Here is a 17,747-nt window from a genome sequence, read left to right on the forward strand (position 1 = left end):
GCCTTTTATCACAATGCCATTCCCTAACACTAACCTCTCCCTTAATATTGGAAGGTCTGTCAGTGACAGTCTTGAATACATTCAATAACTGAGTATTCAAACCCTCCTGTAGAGTTCCAGATTCTGAACCCTTTGATATGTACCTTTTTATCTTATTCATGAATGATCATCTGATTTTGAAAGGCCAACAGCCACCCCACATCTGTCCTGTCAAACTATGAATTATGTACTTATCAATTAAAACATCTCTCATTCTCCCATTCTTCACCCACCTAATGAGATGGTGAGTCTAGTAGAGGATGTATCGCTATATTACCACAAGCTCATTTCATCTCCAGCTCTACCCATTTTACCTATAGTTCATTTCAGACTTCTGCATTTATGGGAGCATGCATCAACATCCGAGATGGGTTAAACCCCAAGTGTCTGCCAGTCAGATATTCTCAATTTTTATTTACCTTAAATAAGGTCTCCTTTAAGCTCTTTCTTTGATATAATAAAATCCCACCCAATCTACTCTTTATTCATAACTAAGGTTTTAAAGCCCTGCCATCATCGTCATAATTTTATTTGCACTCATTCTAGAAATCCCAACCCCCATCAAATGTGAGCAGGACTATCTGCTGAGCCCGGGATGTGGTTAAACTAGTGTATAAAGTTACAACATAATTGTCCTTGTGGAAAGTCTCCACCTTGTTTTCCAGTCTATTACCTATAGTACATGATCTTACTATATGTTATCAAAGTAGAAAGCTATCATTTCATTGTATGTCTTCTCAATTTTATTCAAAGTGAAAGAGCAACCTTTAGTGCACAAAAACCAGCCCTGCGCCCATGCAGATTCGAATTTGTAATATTGGTCACCAAAACGTTGCTGGAAAAAGATCATGTTCTTCATATTTCCTTTGACATTACTTGGAGCACTGCCCTCCTAAAAGCAAGAGACATTTTATTTAGAATCTGCTGATGAAAACCAATGACTAAGTTTCATTATATTCAAGATTGCATTTGTGCAATGCTTGCTGCATGCTGACCTGACCACATTTAGACTCTCATCTAACTGCAACAAATTTAAGGATTGTGAAAGAAACAAACAATAGTGAAATACTGTGCCCTCCATAATGTTTGGGTTAAATAAACTTTTTTGTTCCTTTATTTGCCACTGTGGTCCACATTTTTAAATTTGTAATCAAAGCAATTCACATGTGATTAAAGTGCACATTACTTTGAAAATGTACACAATGTTTTTCCCTTAATTTCATTTACTGCAGATCAGGAAGCCCATTTACACTATCTTAAATCTTTAACGGGTCTTTGCAGGTATTAATGTTTTGAGTATTATTTTCTTGAAACTTTTTTATTCTATTTAAAGATACTTTAAACCCACATGACCAATAATCTCATTTCTGGCATGAGCTGGCAAAGTCTGTGACTTCTGGGCTTACGAGATGAATATCAGAAATATCTCGATACTACTTCTAATAATAGAGATGAGAACTTCGGTACTTCAGTTGACTGCTACCCAGTTGAGTAACCTCCATTTGAGGAGAATTCTAATTCTGTATACTTCTGTATTCTTTCACCATTATTAGTGACTGATTATTGGCTACAAAGACCAATAATACTTTAAACTGTGTGTATTTACCTTTCTTGACTATCAATTTTTTCCCTGATCATGTTACTCAAGTACCATATTAATTTTATTGTATTAAAAATAGGCTAAGTAAATGCAAGTTTTATTACCTTAAACATCAACACTTTCTGGTTTCCTTTATCAGTACAGTACATATGATAGTCCAATCCATTGACTTTAATCTGGAACACGAGTGGGATACCGTTTGGCATTTTTTCACTCAACTGATTTTTGTAGAATATCAGATTAAACTTTATGCCATCATTCTCTATTTAAAAGAAAAGCACCACATATGTTAACATGTTAAATATTTAAAAAGATATGATTATTTTTCTTTTCCAAACTTTATGGCAATAGAACTGGTTTTCTATTTCCTAAAGTATCTCTCTCATTTGAGCCCAACTACATTCTAACCATTGTATGCTGTGAAAAGTTAAAAAATTCATAGTGGATCTTGTGGAATCAACTGTTCGCTAAACCATTCAGTGCACAACTGAAACCAATGGCTCTTTGAAGAAATATCTTAGACCTTCGCAACTTATTTTATGAATCATATATTTTTCTTTTCAAATATGTAACTTTTTGAAAGTTAGCAACGAATTTGCTTTCACTGTCTTTTCAAGAGGTGCATTCCAAATCATTGCAATTTAGGTTTCAGATTTATTATTAGAGTGCATACTTGACATCATATACAACACTGAGATTATTTTTCCTGTGGGTAAGGCAGAACTACCAAGGGAATTGGAACTGCAAAAACCCACTCAACGTGCATGTAAACATATAAAGAAAACAAACTGCAAAAAAGGTAGGAAAAAAAGATCAATAAAGTGCAAAAGTAAGAATCCTTAAATGAGTCCCTGTTTGAGTTTATTATTGAGGTCTCTGATGGTGGAGGGGTAGCATCCATTTCTGAACCTGGTGGTGTGAGACTTGTGGCATCTATACCTCTTTCCCGATGGTAGCAGCTAGAACAGAGCGTGTTCTGGGGGATGTGGATCCTTGATGATTGTTACTGCTATCTGAGGGCAGTGTTATCAATGATGGGAAGAGTTTTGCCTGTGATATGTTGGGCTGTGTCCACTACCTTTTACAGAACTTTGCACTTGGGTATTTACATCATAATATCAGATTGTAATGCACACTTTCCATCTCAAAATTTGCCAGATTTTCCAATGTCATACCAAACCTCTACAAACTTCGGAGGAAGAAGAGGCACAGACATGCCTTCTTCACAATGCAATTAGTGTGTTTGGACAGGAAAGATCCTCAGAAATAGTGACTCCCAAAAACTTAAATTTGCTCACCCTCTCTACCCCGATCCCTCAATGATCACTGGATTGTACACATCTGGTTTTCCCTCCTGAAGACAATAATTAGCTCCTTGGTTTTGGTGACAGTGAGTGCGAGGTTATTGTTGATGCACCATTCAAGTTTTCAATCTTCCTCCTGTATGTTAACATATTGGCTTTTTTTTTATACAACCCACTACTGTGGTACCGTCAATGAATTTGTAGATGGTGGGGCTGTTGTACTGAGCCACACAAGTCCTAGGTATCTTATGAGTAGAGCAGAGGGAGCTAAGAATGCAGACCTTTGGTCCTCCGGTACTGGTGGAGATTATGTTCTTACCAATCCTCACTGATTGTCGTATGGAGGTGAGGAAATCCACGATCCAATTACACAGTGAGGTGTTGAGTTCCAGGTCTTGGACTTTACTGATCAAGTTTGAGGGGATGATTGTACTAAGTGCCAAACTGTAGCAGGTGTTTCAGGGCTTTGTGTAGAGCCGATGAGATGCATCCACCGTAAGCCTGTTGCTACGATAGGCGAAATGGAACCAATCCATGTCACCACTCAGGTGGGAGCCGATATGCTTCAACACCAGGCTTTCAAAACACTTCTTCATTGTTGATGTGAGTGCCACCAGCCAATAGTCATTAGGCAGGTTACCACACTCTTCTTGGGCACAGATACAGTTGATGCCCGTTTTAAACAGGTTGGTACCACATCCTGCTGTAATGAGAAGTTGAAGATATCAGTGAATACGTTGGCAAGTTGGACAGGATGGGTTTTTAATACTCGGCTGGGTACTCTGTCCTAACGGGATGCTTTCCTCGGATTTACTTTCCTGAAGGCAGCCTAAGCGTCATCATAGGATATTGACAGTAGAGGATCATCAGGAGACATGGGGGGTGAACAGTAAGTCTTTGTTCTGGTGGTCAAATTGGGAATAGATGGCATTGAATTCATTTGGGAGTGAAGCTTTGCTGTCTCCTACTGCACCGGATTTGGTTTTGTAGCAGGTTATGTCATTTTGCCCTGCCACAGCTGTTGAGTGTAGCTTGTCAAATTACTCAAAAACTTGTGGACTCAAACCAAGGCTTTTATTAGCAAAAGACTGGAGCGTATTAGATAGAGGTCGACCAGTCCAGACTGACCTGGGTCAGGTTAGGAGCAGCCTTTATGACCAGCTTACTGAGACTGTGTCCTCCCACCCATCCGGGTACTTGATATAGGCATAGTGCGGGTTTGCGTGTAACAGCATTACCCGGTCGACTAGGGGGTTTTTGAGTAGCAGACATGGAACGTTAGCCAAGCCGGTGTGGTCATTCCCAATTCCGACTTCCGTAGGAACGAGAACTATACGCTCGTGCAGGGTAGCATTGGTGGCAGTGCATAACAGGGACCTGATGGAGTGTAGGACGTTAGGGAGGACATCCTGCCAGTGAGTGGTGGGGAGGCCTTTGGACTGGAGGGAAAGCACTTTCCAGACAGGGGCATTCTCCCTTTCGACCTGCCTGTTACCACATGGGTTGTAGCTAGTGGTCCTGCTCGAAGCAATACCGCGCTCCAGAAGGTACTGGCTCAGCTCCGCACTCATAAATGAAAACCCACGATCACTATTGATGTAACTGGGTTACCTGAAAATGGTAAAGATGCTGTGCAGTACATTTACGACTGAGGAGGCAGTCATGTCCGAGCAGAGGTAGTGAACGGGAAGCTGGAATACTCGTCGATCACCATGAGAATGTAGGTCTTACAGTTCATCGATGTTAGGGGCCCTTTGAAGTCCACACTGAGATGTTCGAAGGGCCGGGTGGCTTTAATGACATGGGTCTTCTCAGGCCAGAAGAAGTTGGGCTTGCACACAGCGCATACTGGGCAGGCTCGGGTCATGGAGTGGATCACCTCGATCTTATAGGGCAGGTTGCAGACCTTTACAAAGTGGGTGAACCTGGTGACCCCCGGGTGATAGATCTCCTCATGGAGTCTTTGCAGCCTGTCCAGTTATACACTGGCACATGTCCCACAGGAAAGGGCATCAAGTGCGTCATTGAGTTTGCCAGGCCGGTACAGAATGTCCTAGTTGAAGGTGGAGAGTTCAATTCTCTACCTGGCAATCTTGTCTTTTTTGATCTTACCCCACTGGTTGCTGCTAAACATAAATGAGACCGCACGTTGGTGGGTCAGCAATGTAAAGCACCTGCCAGCGAGGTAGTGTCTCCAACGACGTATGAGCTCCTTCTCAACAGAGGAGTGTTGGCTTTCTGGGCCCTGGAGGGTCCTAGAAAGAAGGCGACTGGCCTACCAGCTTGGTTCAAGGTGGGTGCCATTGCAAAGTTGGACGTGTCACTCTCCACCTGGAAGGGTATGGACTCGTCGACGGCATGCAGAGGGGCCACAGCGATGTCCGACTCTGGCTTCTGCTGACAAGGGAAAGTAGGTGGACTTAATTAGTGGCCGTGCCTTGTCAGCCTACTTTGGGACCCATTGGGCGTAATAGGGAAAAAACCCAGCCAGCGTTTGATTGCCTTCTGGGTTTGGGGTGGTGGAAGGTCCATGAGAGGGTACATGCAGTCGGGGTGTCGCTTTACCACCCTGTTTTCCACCACGCAACCTAAAATTGCAAGGTGAGTGGTCCGGAAGACACTTCTTGAAATTGTAGGTCAGATTCAGCCGTTTTGCCATTTGCTGGTCATGCCCACGGATGGTGACAATGTCCAGATATGGGAATGTAGCTGTTAGGGCGTTCTGGTCTACTATCTGGTCCATCTCTTGATGAAAGACCACGACACCATTTGTGACATGGAAGGGGACCCTGAGCAATTGGTACAAATGCCTGTTCAGTTCGAAGGCCGTGAAAGGGCGTCTTCCGTGTGGATTAGGAGCTGGTGGTAGGCTGATCAGAGGTCGATGGTGGAAAACACACGGTATTGGGCAATCTGATTCACCATATCCATGATTTGCAGAAGAGGGTAAGCGTCCAAAAGCATGAAGCGGTTGACCGTTTGGCTGTAGTCAACCACCATCCGCAGCTTCTCCCTGTTCATCACCACTACCACCTGCGCCCTCCAGGGACTTGCGCTGGGCTCAATGATGCCCTCATCCAGCAGTCTGTGCACCTCGCTTTTAATATCCCTGAAGCTGTACTGCCTGCTTTTAGTGGCAATCGCTTTTCAGCCAAGGTGAGGTTGGCGAAGAGTGCTGGAGGAGCGACCCGGAGGGTGGGGAGGCTGCAAGTGGAGCGTCGGGGCGCGGGGACTGGCGTGCGCTGTCGCTGGCAGGAGGTCTCTGGGGTGGAGTGGTGGCAGAAAGAGAGTGGAGACCGCCGTAGTGCAGTGACACTGATTTTAAAATGACATTGGAAATCCAACACCAACAGCGCAAGTGCACATAATTGAGATAGGACCAGTAACTTAAACCCTGTAAATTTGATGCCCTGAACTTTCAAGGTCACTACACAATATCCCTTGATGCCCATTGAGTGGGCTCTTGTGGCCAGCGACATCTTCTGGTCTGTCGGGTGAACTGCTAGCGCACGTTGTTGGACCAGGTCTGGGTGAATGAAGCTCTCCGTTAAACCTTAATCAAACAGACAGTTAGTATATTGGCTGTTCACCTTAATCGTTTCCATAGCCTTAGCTAGGGGGTGCGGCGGTCCTGGTTTAATGTCACTAATGCAGCAAACGATACAGGAAGTGGGGCTGCTGCCTGTGTTGGTGACTGTGGAGGCTGGCATGATGCCGTTGCTCGTCATTGCGGGGGCCGTCGGGTGGTCCTCACTTCGCTGGAGTGGGGGCGGAGTGCATGCTCGCGCGGTGATGTCATCAGTATGGGCAACTCGCCCTTGGCGAGCTGTGTAGGCAGCGATATTAGTGGTGCAGGCAGCCCAACGGGGTCTTCCGGTGCTGGGACCCAGTTGGAGTCAGCAGCAGCGGCGACTATCACTATGCAGGCCTGCTGGCTCGAAGGTCCCATTGGGCAGGGGGCGCCATGTTGGGAATCAGTGTCACAGCAGCAATCCTGGAGCGTTGCGAGGGTGGCACCTTCCGAGCGCGGTGCTTGCATGGTGACGTCAAGCATTGCTGCACGATCAATTCCTCGCTCTCATTGGATGAGAGTTCTGAGGACAAGTAATATGAATTTGGGGAAGGCAGTTGGGCCTCACATGAGGCACTGTGCTTGGCGGTGGCCATTTTGGACTGGCAGATGGTGGTGAAGTGGCTGTTCTTTATGCACTTTTGGCATTGGGCCTTCCTCGCGGGGCACAGATATTGACTGGGCTTCTCCCTCCCACAGAAGTAGCACTTTGGGGCCACGTCGGGTGGTGTGGTGGCGGCGGCGAGGCCATCAGTGGGGCGATGGGGAGGCTGGGCTAAATGCAGGCATTCTACTCCCATCATAACAGTGGGCCTAGCCCTGAGTGTAGGCATCCATGCTTTGGTCTGCAGCCTCCATCATTTCAACAATTTGAATGGTCTCCACCAGGGTGTCTCCCCCATGCTCCTTCAATCATTGCCTCACTTCATTGGATCAGACCCCAGCCACATAAACATCCCGAATGAGGTCGTTGGTGATCCCGGCCGCCATCTTGTCAGTGCACATACAAGCTTTACCCAGTAACCTCAGTGTCTGGAGGTAAGATCTGAAAGACTCACTGGGCTGCTGCCTCCTGGTCGCTAGCATGTGCCAGGCATAGATCTTATTCACAGGCCACTCGTAGAGTCCCCTCAGCATGTTCATGGGAGCTGTGTAGGAGGTCATGTCTTGGATATTTTCATAGTCTCTCGTGGACACCATGGACATCAGGACTAGTAGTTTATCTGTGTCTTCCTCCACGATGGGGTCTGATCGCTGCAGGTATGCCTCGAAGCACCTCACCCAGTGCCTGAAGTCACTCTGGGCAGTAGCTGACCATGGGTCAATGCTGAGGCATTCTGGTCGCAGCATTTGCTCCATCTGGTGAAATTTTTGCTAATAAAATTGTAGCGTGTTGAATGACTCAAAGACTTGTAGACTTGAACCAAGGCTTTTATTAGCAAAAGACTGGAGCGTATTACATCAAAGTTAATCAGTCCAGACTGACCTGGGTCTGGTTAGGAGCAGCTCTTTATGACCTGCCAGTAGGAGTGGCTACAGCTCTCAGCCAATCACTGTCGCTACATGTAAATATATTCAAATATATACATTGGTGATAGTATCCTATACTATCACCATTGGGTATCCTTTGTTGCTTTCATTTTTGTCCGGAGACAGCATTTGCCTGGGAGATATCTTTCTGTTGGAAATACCAGCTTCTTCTGCAGTGTCCTGGATCTCCAGACTTAAATGCCTGTGATCTGGCTCTCAGCAGGTTTCAGATTTCATTGTTCTTCCAGGGCTTTTTGTTGGGGAAAACCCTAAACAATTTGGTGGAGACACCCTCATCCACAGCTGTTTAGCTAAAGATCACGACAGCCAGAGTGTAATTATTCAGATCCTCAGATGAGTCCTTGAACACTGCCCATTCTGATGACTTTTTTTTTGCAACTTTATAACCATATCAACAACACTATGTACAAATGTTTTTCATTAAATATACACATTGACATTTTCCCTCTTTTCTTCCCCCTAGCCTCCCTCACCCCACCCTTCCCACCCCCCTCAAAAACTAATCCCAATCTGATGACCTGAGGAAATTCTATAACTGTTCTTCAGCCTCCTGCGACCACCTTCCAGTTGTCCTGATCTCTGGAACCTCTCTTTTTAGACTTTGTATGAAGGCAGAATGAGCACAGCTAGGCGATCCAACATGCCAAAATGCAGTTTCAAGGAAGAATGGTAGGCCCTCCTTATCTTGGTGTAGCAGTGATCAAGAGTGCTGGAACCTCTGGTGCAGCAGGTTACAATCCGGAAGTAATTGGGTAGGGATTTTTGAGATAGGCCTGGTGTTAAGTGAGTTGGTCTGTTTACTGACCCCATCATCCAGCTCCGCAAGTGTCTATTTGTATTTGTAATCGGCATCGGGAGGGATATAAACCCTGGTGAGAACCACTGATGAGAACTTTCCTGGTAGGTAGAAAGGCCAACATTTAATCAAGATTTTCTAAAAGGCAGTAGAGTAGGAGGTCGTGATGGCTCCAACATCCGTGCACCAGGTGGTATTAGCTAGAAAGCACATACTGCTCCCTCTCTCTTTGTCAGGATCTGAGTTCTGTCTGATACAATCTATGAATTCACTATATAAACAAAAATCCTTAAATTTATATTATCTGGTTACTGACCCTCTTGCTATACTTTTTAACTCCATAAAAATCTTTTATAGAATGCCCAATAATTCTCTCCTTTGTTTTGTGAAAAAAATTCTAGCCTCCCTTTTTCCTTGAGTACATTTTTAAAAAATTTGGTGCTATCTTCCGGCATCTGCAATCTTACATGTGGTCAAAAATGACTCCCTTGCCATTTGTGCAGACCCAGGAGAACCAAGAGTGGAGACACAGTGTTGCTTCGAAGGGTTCAATTGCCAGGTCCTAATGCCGACGGCTCTGTACAGGTTTTAAATGGCCTGTTAAAGGAGCCGATGGTGTTTTATCTTAAAATCCTGTCATCACAAGATCTGTAGCCAAGATAGTGACGCCTGAGTTCGGCATTGGCCACAAAGGTTTGCAGACTCTGGGGGAAGCAGTGGATCTTAGCAGGGGACTAGAAATAGGTATAACATCCTCCACTGAGAAGAAGAAGCAGAGGAGATGACCCAACAGGATGATGACCATGGCAGCACACCAGTGAGAGGCTCAGAGATTGACACACGGGTTAAAGGAGGTCAGCGACTTGAGGATGAGGGACTCACAGAATCGAGATTCACGAGGGTACTGAGAGCAAGTAGTGTCCCCAAAGGGCCTTGGCTGCTGAAGGCTTCCTGATCATGTTGGAGGTTTGGATTTGGAGCTCAGCTTGCCGATGGATTGAACAGGAGTCTGCGCAGCCACAGAGGTTGCAGGAGTGTTGGATGCAAATCCACGGACACTCAGTGACTCAGAAGGTACTCTCTTTAACTTCTCTTTCTCTCATACTGTAAGGGACACCTGGCAACTCTTTGTCTGCCTTACAGCAGGTAGAAGGCAATTTTGTGTAATATTACTTGTTCTGTACTATTACATACAATTTTGAATCTGGTGCCAGAATTAGTTAGTTCTCTATAACATCATAGAATTATAGAAGCACCTTGAATGAATGACAGTTTGTTGTTGAGTAATATTGTCATATCTCCAGGTCTGTCTCATCCCCAAAATGAGAAGGTTCTTCCATTGGAGCCTATCCTCCCATAAGCATAATCATCTTCAAGAAAGGAGAAAAGCCTGACCATGATAATGGTAGAGAGGCTTGCTTGGGATTGTAAAAAAATATGAACACCTCTATTCCATAAATGAGATTCCCACAATGTGGAAAAAAATTGGCTTTTTGGTTGGTTGGCGTATACTCAAATTGTGAGTTGGGATTTGGTATTTTGGGCAGATAGATTAGAACAATAGGGAAGTAATCGGGAACATCACTTTTCGGAAGAAGGAATTTACCAAAATATTGTTAATGACTGAATTTGAGTTTTAGAGTTATTTCAAAAACCTTTTTTAATATAATTACAGTATATTGCCATGTTAAATGCAAATGAGCAACCAAGATTTGGATTCAAAGATTAAAAGATTCAAAGAAGGATTGGCAGGGTGTTGCTGAAAGGCTGTTTCATGCAATTGAAAATGTTCAGAATTAGGTCCCTTCATACAAAGTATTTCAGGCCCTTCTTTCTTTCATTCACCAAGATACTGGAGGAAAGTCAGTCATTTATGCAAATAAAAATACCTTATTTAAAAAGGAACATAGAACTACAGCACAGAAACAGGCCCTTTGGCCCATCTCATCTCTGCCAAATTATTATTCTGCCTGGTCACATTAACCTGCACCCAACTATCCAAATTTTTCTTAAATAACAAAATTGAGCCCACTTTCACCACTTCAGCTGGCACCTTGTTCTCACCTATTGTGAGACAAGTTCTTGCCTTGTTAATTGAGTAAAGCAGCATTTTAGAATGACTGAGACTTTCTGATTATTTCTGTTCTAAAATAAACTATCAAGAAAGATGAAGCACTTGGTGACATTGCACAGTCAAAGAGTTATATAATACATTAGCCACATAATTTACAAAGAAGTTTGTAAATCTTTGGAAATATTCATTATAGAGGGTTGCAGATGTTAAGTTGCTGAATGTAAATGAGAGTTAAGTATATTCTGAATTTTAAGAGAATCAGGGCTTATGTGAATTAAATGTGAGAGCAGAGTTTTTGATGAATTTAAAGTCTGGAAGAGATTATAGACATGAAGTATGTGTGGACCATGAAGCATAATGTCTGTTCAGAGCGACAGCTCATTGCTGTCATTGGTTTGTCTGCGGGAAATTCTGTGCAACAAAACTATGCGACCTGCTTGGACACGATGCGACCTGCTGAGCTTCTCCAGTCCTTTTGTGCATTAAACTACATTCACAGCATCTGCAGAATTTGTTGTTTAACTTCCTGAGATGACCCCAGCATGTCTTAAAACATACCACATGCCATGAATAAATTTGGTCTTGAAGCAAAAGTCGTACAATGATCAGATTGAGAAATTAAACCAGAAGTCCTGACAAGTTTCATGGCCTGTGAAAGAACATGACACATGCTTTTTCCCTATGCTGCTCTCCAGAGAGCCAAGTGCTTTCCTGTTTTGGAATGACAGTCACATGCTGTTTCTGTTCTATAGTATTGGACAGCTGTGCAATTATCCTAATTCAGAGTTCTGTTGCACAATTGATAAAAGCGAATCTCAAGAAATTCAGAAGTGACTACCAATCCTTTTAATTTGAAATTTAGAACTATTAACAGACTTCCCTCTCTGAGGGACTGGAGGGAACCCATAATAGAACTGCACAGTAACAGGACCCTTGGCCCATCATATCAATTATGACTTTTTTTTGCCCATCTGCACTCATCCCAAAGCCTTGCATTAGGACTATTTGCTTCTCTGACTTTCCTATCTAAATACCTCTTAAATTTAGAAATGGGATCGGATTGTCCAACCTCCTCTGTCTATACGATTCAAATATCAACCACTCTCTTTGTAAAAGTTTCCCTCCAATGCCCCTTAAAATACTTCCCTCTCACCATCAATGCACCATTGCTTTTGATGCCTCCTCTCATGAGAAGAAGATTCTGACTATCTTCTCTGTGCCTCTCATAATCTTGTTACATCTATTGGTCACCTCCTTCACTACAAGGAAAATAAACAGCCTATCCAGTCTCTCTCTATACCTAAAGTCCTCCAATCCAAAGAACATTCCTGTGACTCCCTGCATTCTCTCCAGGGCAACCGTAGCATTCTTTTAGTGTGGAGATCCCCAATTGCACAATTGACCTATGAAGGTAGAGACAGGAAGGTCAAGGATGGGGAGAGGTGTCAGGAACAGTACAAGTAGGTTTAAGAGCTGGATGGAAATTGGCAATGAAGTTATTGAGACTGTCGAGTTCTGTGCAGGTACAAGAGTATGTACCAATACAGTCATCGATGTAGTGAAGGAAGAGTTGGAGAGTGATACTTGAGTTGGTTTGGATTGGATTCCATAGAACTGACGAAAAGGCAAGAAATACCTCAGGCCTTCTACTTTTTTCTTGAATGAAAATCTGCATGGTCTCCATTGACTGACACTCTCCTCCACTTGGTGGAAATTGTCCTCTCCCTGAACCTCTCCTTATTTGTCCCATTTCCTCCAGATCTAGGGTAGAGGAAATACGAGGCCTTCCTCATGGGGAATGGATGTGTACAGAATTGCACATCAAAGGTGAAGATAACGCTGTGGGGGAAAAATTGAATTCTTCAGAGGCAAAGGGGGGTTTTGAATGTAGTCAAGGAGACTGGTCAAGGGAGACAAGACAGTCTCGAGGTACAAGAAGTTAAGTTGGGTGGGTCAGAAGTAGGCAGAAACAATGAGTCTGCCAGGGCAGTTCAGTTTGTAAATTTTGGGTAGGCGATAGAAGTATGTGGTGCAGTGTAGGAGAATTATTATGCTAGAGGTGCTGGTAGGGAGATCATCTGCAGTGACAAGGTCTGGGAGATGACATCTCAATGATGGTTAGTGAGGTCTTGGTTTAGAGTCATGTATGAAGAGGTGTTCCGAGAGCTAACATCTGGCCTCCAGCTAACATCTGGAGAGGGCTGCTTTCCCCCTTCATAAAAATAATAGCACCCCCATTTTACTTTTGTGTTGCATAAGGATCATGAATTGAAATGATGACTGGCCATTTTTACCCATGGATGCTGTCTGGCCTACTGAGTTTCTCCAGCAGCTCTTTGTTTGCTCAAGATTCCAGCATCTGCAGTTTTTTTGTTTGTATTTTCACTATTTAAACAACAGTTGGATCAGTACATGAAAAATGAGCAAATGGTGAGATGTGGTAGAGTGGAAGTGACACATGAGGCATTTTTACAGGTATGGGCATAATGGTCTGATTCTGTTCTGTAAACATCTTGTAAAATACAAAAAAAGTAAATGTCTGGTAGCCAAAAATTAGATTGAGCAACTTTAACAAAGAGCTCAGGTGGGTAAAGCTAAATTAAGAATGTGGCAAATGGATGAATTGTGCTTGCCAGCTCAATGACTGATTTCTATATTATTAATGGAAGATGTGCCTGTTGCTCTCCGAATGCCTGGCAAAGTGAATAGTCAGCCTCTGATCATCAAGCTTTTGGTGGACATTATATGCATATCGATAGACCTGACAACATAATGAAGTCTACTGAATTCTATGGTCAGGTGGGCCCTCTCGAAGCACTAGCCAGTCAGGATGTAAGGTTTAGGAGCAAAAGGTGGTTGCACACCAATCTACGGAATGGTTGGCTCAGGATGGGAAGGTCAGTGTCTCAAAAGAATTACAGGGTTTGGAAGAGTTAAAAAAAGATGAGGCAGGGCAAGGCAAAAACATAGATTTGAAATTAATGAAGGGATTTTGAATGATTTGGGTTGAAAATGTTGTGGTCAGAGACAAGGCTGTATGATTGCGTGGAATGTCCCTAATGAAGACAATGGTTAGTTTTGATGTCACAAGTGAGTTATATTGATTATCATTGGAATCAATTGATGGGATCTAAGAGAAGCAACTAATACAGATGAATAGATGAGAAGTCTTACACCAAACTGTGATTTGGAAAACTCTGCCTGAACAAAAATTGCAGCCAGATAGAGGAAAATTAAAGATGATCATTTTTTTTTTCATTTTTGGTGCCAAAAAACACGAGCAGTGAACTGATTGGAACAATCTTTCCAAAAACATAACACTGATCAGATAAGCCAAAAGAGATTTCATTCTGTTTCATTCTACAGAGGGGTTGAATGAAGATAAGAGAGGATACAAACCTGTTTCTGATAAAGGAAATACCAGATGCTCAAAGTTTGCCAAAGGCTCTCTCATCTCATTGATATGAACTTTGAGGATCTCACCATTTATATTTCTGATCATTTTATAGCGATTATTGTAGTCGTACCTTTTGAAGTAATTACTTTCATTTCCTAATAAGAGAAAACAATGAAACCTGCCATTAATTATGGTCATAACCAGTAAAATAACATTGTAACTTCACAAGTCAGGGAGTTGTCTTTAATTAATTGGTCTTGGGGGAAATGTTTGCGGTGAATTAATCATGCTAATGAAATAACAGAACTGGTAAAATAGTGAACCTGCGGCATTTCTGTGTGGAGTATCTACATCACTAGCAGGAAGGAATTAATGATTACGCAAGGCTGATATTATCAATGAGATGCTTCAATGGAGACGAATTATCCGTAGTGTGTATTAATAAATGGAGGCATGATTAGCGCAAAGCTATTTCAGTGCTAGCGACCTGGGCTCAAATCCGACACTATCTGGAAGGAGTTTGTACATTCTCTCTGTGTCTATGTGGGTTTCCTCCCAACAGTGAAACATATAGGGGTTGTAGATTAATTGGTGTATTTGGTGTGCATGGGCTCATGGGATGGAAGGGCCTGTTATTGTGCTGTATGTCTAAATACAAATGATGAGGAGAGGGGATCTGTGAGAGCAGTGTTAGGGTGAGGGTGATGGGAAGGAGGCATCTGGGGATGGGAGAGGTCTGTGAGGGAGGAGTGAGGTGTGGGGAGGAAGAAGGGGATGTTTATGAGGGAGTAGGGGGTAAGGGACATATGTGGGAAGGGAGGTAATGGTGGGAAGACATCTGGGAAGCAACGGGAAAGATAAGGAGAATTTGTGGTAGTGGAGGGGAAGTGAAGTAATGGGAGGAATATATGTGTGGGAGTCAAAGGAAAGAGAAAGGTGTGACAGAGGGATTTCTATGGGAGGCAAGGGGAAGTGTGGGGGAGAAAAACTGAGAGAGGGGTGAAGAAGCGGATATGCAATGAGTAGTTGAGAGGCCAACTGTGAGCGGACATCATTTATGGAATAGTGAAAGTGAAATGGTAATGGGAAGTGGTCTATGACAGCCAGTCTCAACAGGGGCTGCAGCACATTGAAGAGGAGCCACAGACTGAAATCATAAAATAACATGTTTTTTTAAAATGTAATTGGTAAAAGAGAAGTATGGAAGAAACAACTAAACAACTGCTTCACAGGGAAGGGGGGCGCATAAACTTGGAGCAGAGTCCTAAGGGTGCCAAACTCAAAGAAAAGTTCAGATCTTCATGGGAGGAAGAGGGTGTGAAGAGGAGTTCTCTGCAAGTGGCTGTGTATTTGTTGAAGGGAGAGAAAAAAGGGCCTGGGGTGGGAAGGGTACAGGATTAAGGATGAAGAGAGTGGCTGGGAGAGGGAAGGATCTGAGGAAAAAAGGGTCAGTGAAAAGAAATCCATGGTAATGGGCTGTAGGAGAGTCTGCTGAAGGGGGAGACGTCTCTGGTGAAAAGGATGCAGAGGGAATGATGGGCTTCAAACAGCAGGAGAGATTCTCTTCCTCTCTCACACACTGCAATTGGTGCTGTGTATCATCACTGATGGTCTTACTGAAGCTTGAATATTTCCTCCTCCTGTTAGTGATCTAATAGTTTTGGGCAAGAAATATGTAAATGATAATTTACTGTTTATCTGCCAGTTTGTTTTAACCTCAAAACATGCAATTCCCTTTTTTAATTCATTTTATTTTTTTCTGAAGATGTTATAAATTTCTAACTCATCTTACTACCAGGTCAACAGACAATTCAGAAAAAAAATGTAAAGAAGGGAAGCTCCCATTGCCTGCTCAACCACTGAATGAGATCAGAGCTAATATAACTTTAGATTTAGTTCCTCTTTCCTGCCTTTTCCCCTTAACCCTGAATACCCAAATGTGTAAACATATTTCTATCTACATCTTAACCATATTTCGAGGTAGCCTCTACTGCTTCGTTGGGCAGAGAATTCCAGATTCACGGCTTTCTTGCAGAATCGGTACCTCCTCATTTGTCTTGAATCTTCTTCTCTGAATCTGAGGTTATGATCCCCGGTTCTGGTTTTCCCTACCAGTGGAAACAACTTTCGTGGTTCCGATATCTTTTCCATTCATAATGAAACATTGAGCTGTGCCGACCCACTTGACCCACTGCATATCCCTCTATTTTTCTCAGTTCCGTGCACCTATCTAATAGACTCTTAAAAGATCCTATTGTACCTGTCTCTCCCACCGTTGCCGACAGCCCGTTCCATACACCACGGTGCGATAAACCTACCTCTTACACCCACCTGAGCTTACTTCCAATCACCTTGAAACTTTGCCCCTCATATTAGCCACGCTTGGGGGCGGGGGGAACCTCCAGCCATTCACACAATCAATGCCTGTCATCGTCCCGTACTCCTCTATCGGGTCACCCCTCATCTCCGTAACCCCCCCCCCCCCCCCCACCACCAATCCACGCTCAGCTACGATTCGCAATATTCAAGGGTAGAAATTGTTAGTCAACGTTTCGGGTCGGGACCCATGGTCGCTGAGTGCCTCTAAATTATCTTTCTTTGCTCAAGATTCCAGCCTCTGTAGAATCCTGCTTTTCTACAATTGCTTCTCTCTCCGCACGTTGAATGGAATATGCAGTCCGAGAAGAATACTCCTGAATCGACAGAAAGTTAAATCGGGAGCACTGGCTCTTGAATCCTCAGGCTGTGAAATACCAAACGCAAGAAATGTAATAAGTTGCAATCCAATTCACCGCTGCTTTAATAGTTCATAAACCTGGATTTCTTGATGTTCTCCATTATAGGTAAAATTCTTGGTGGAGAGAGGGGAGAGAGCATGAGCGACCAAGCAACAGGGGGCAGTGAAGGATAGAATGAGAGGAAAGTCGGAGACACAGTATGGTAGGGTGATGAGAAAGATATAAAGGCCATTTGAAACAGTCTTATAGAGGACACCGTTTAACCTGCTGAGCTTTTCCAGTATTGTGCGTTTACTTCAATCACGGTGTCTGCAGACTTTACTCATAGACTTGGTAAGAGTGCGTGTTGGGGGGGGGGGGGGGGGGGGGGAGGAATAAAGAGAAACCGAGACCGTGAGAGGAATCGCATTGAGCGGCGATAAATGGCAAAAGGGTGGAGAATCAGGTAAAGATAGAGGGTGAAAGGAATTGAGAAGTAATGTGGTAATTGAAGGTTACAAACCAGTGCAGATATACGACCTAAGTGGTTTGTCGCGGTTCAATCGAGATGTTTAACATAAACCTGATTCGAGGCGTTTCTTCCATTCCACAAACCAAAATCCACATCAATTAATTCAACATCAAGATGCGTTGAAGGAACTCTGCGCTCTCGCCGCGTCCCCGGGCGGCATAAGTTT

This window comes from Narcine bancroftii, chromosome 8, assembly GCF_036971445.1.
Source record: "Narcine bancroftii isolate sNarBan1 chromosome 8, sNarBan1.hap1, whole genome shotgun sequence".
Lineage (NCBI taxonomy): Eukaryota > Metazoa > Chordata > Chondrichthyes > Torpediniformes > Narcinidae > Narcine > Narcine bancroftii.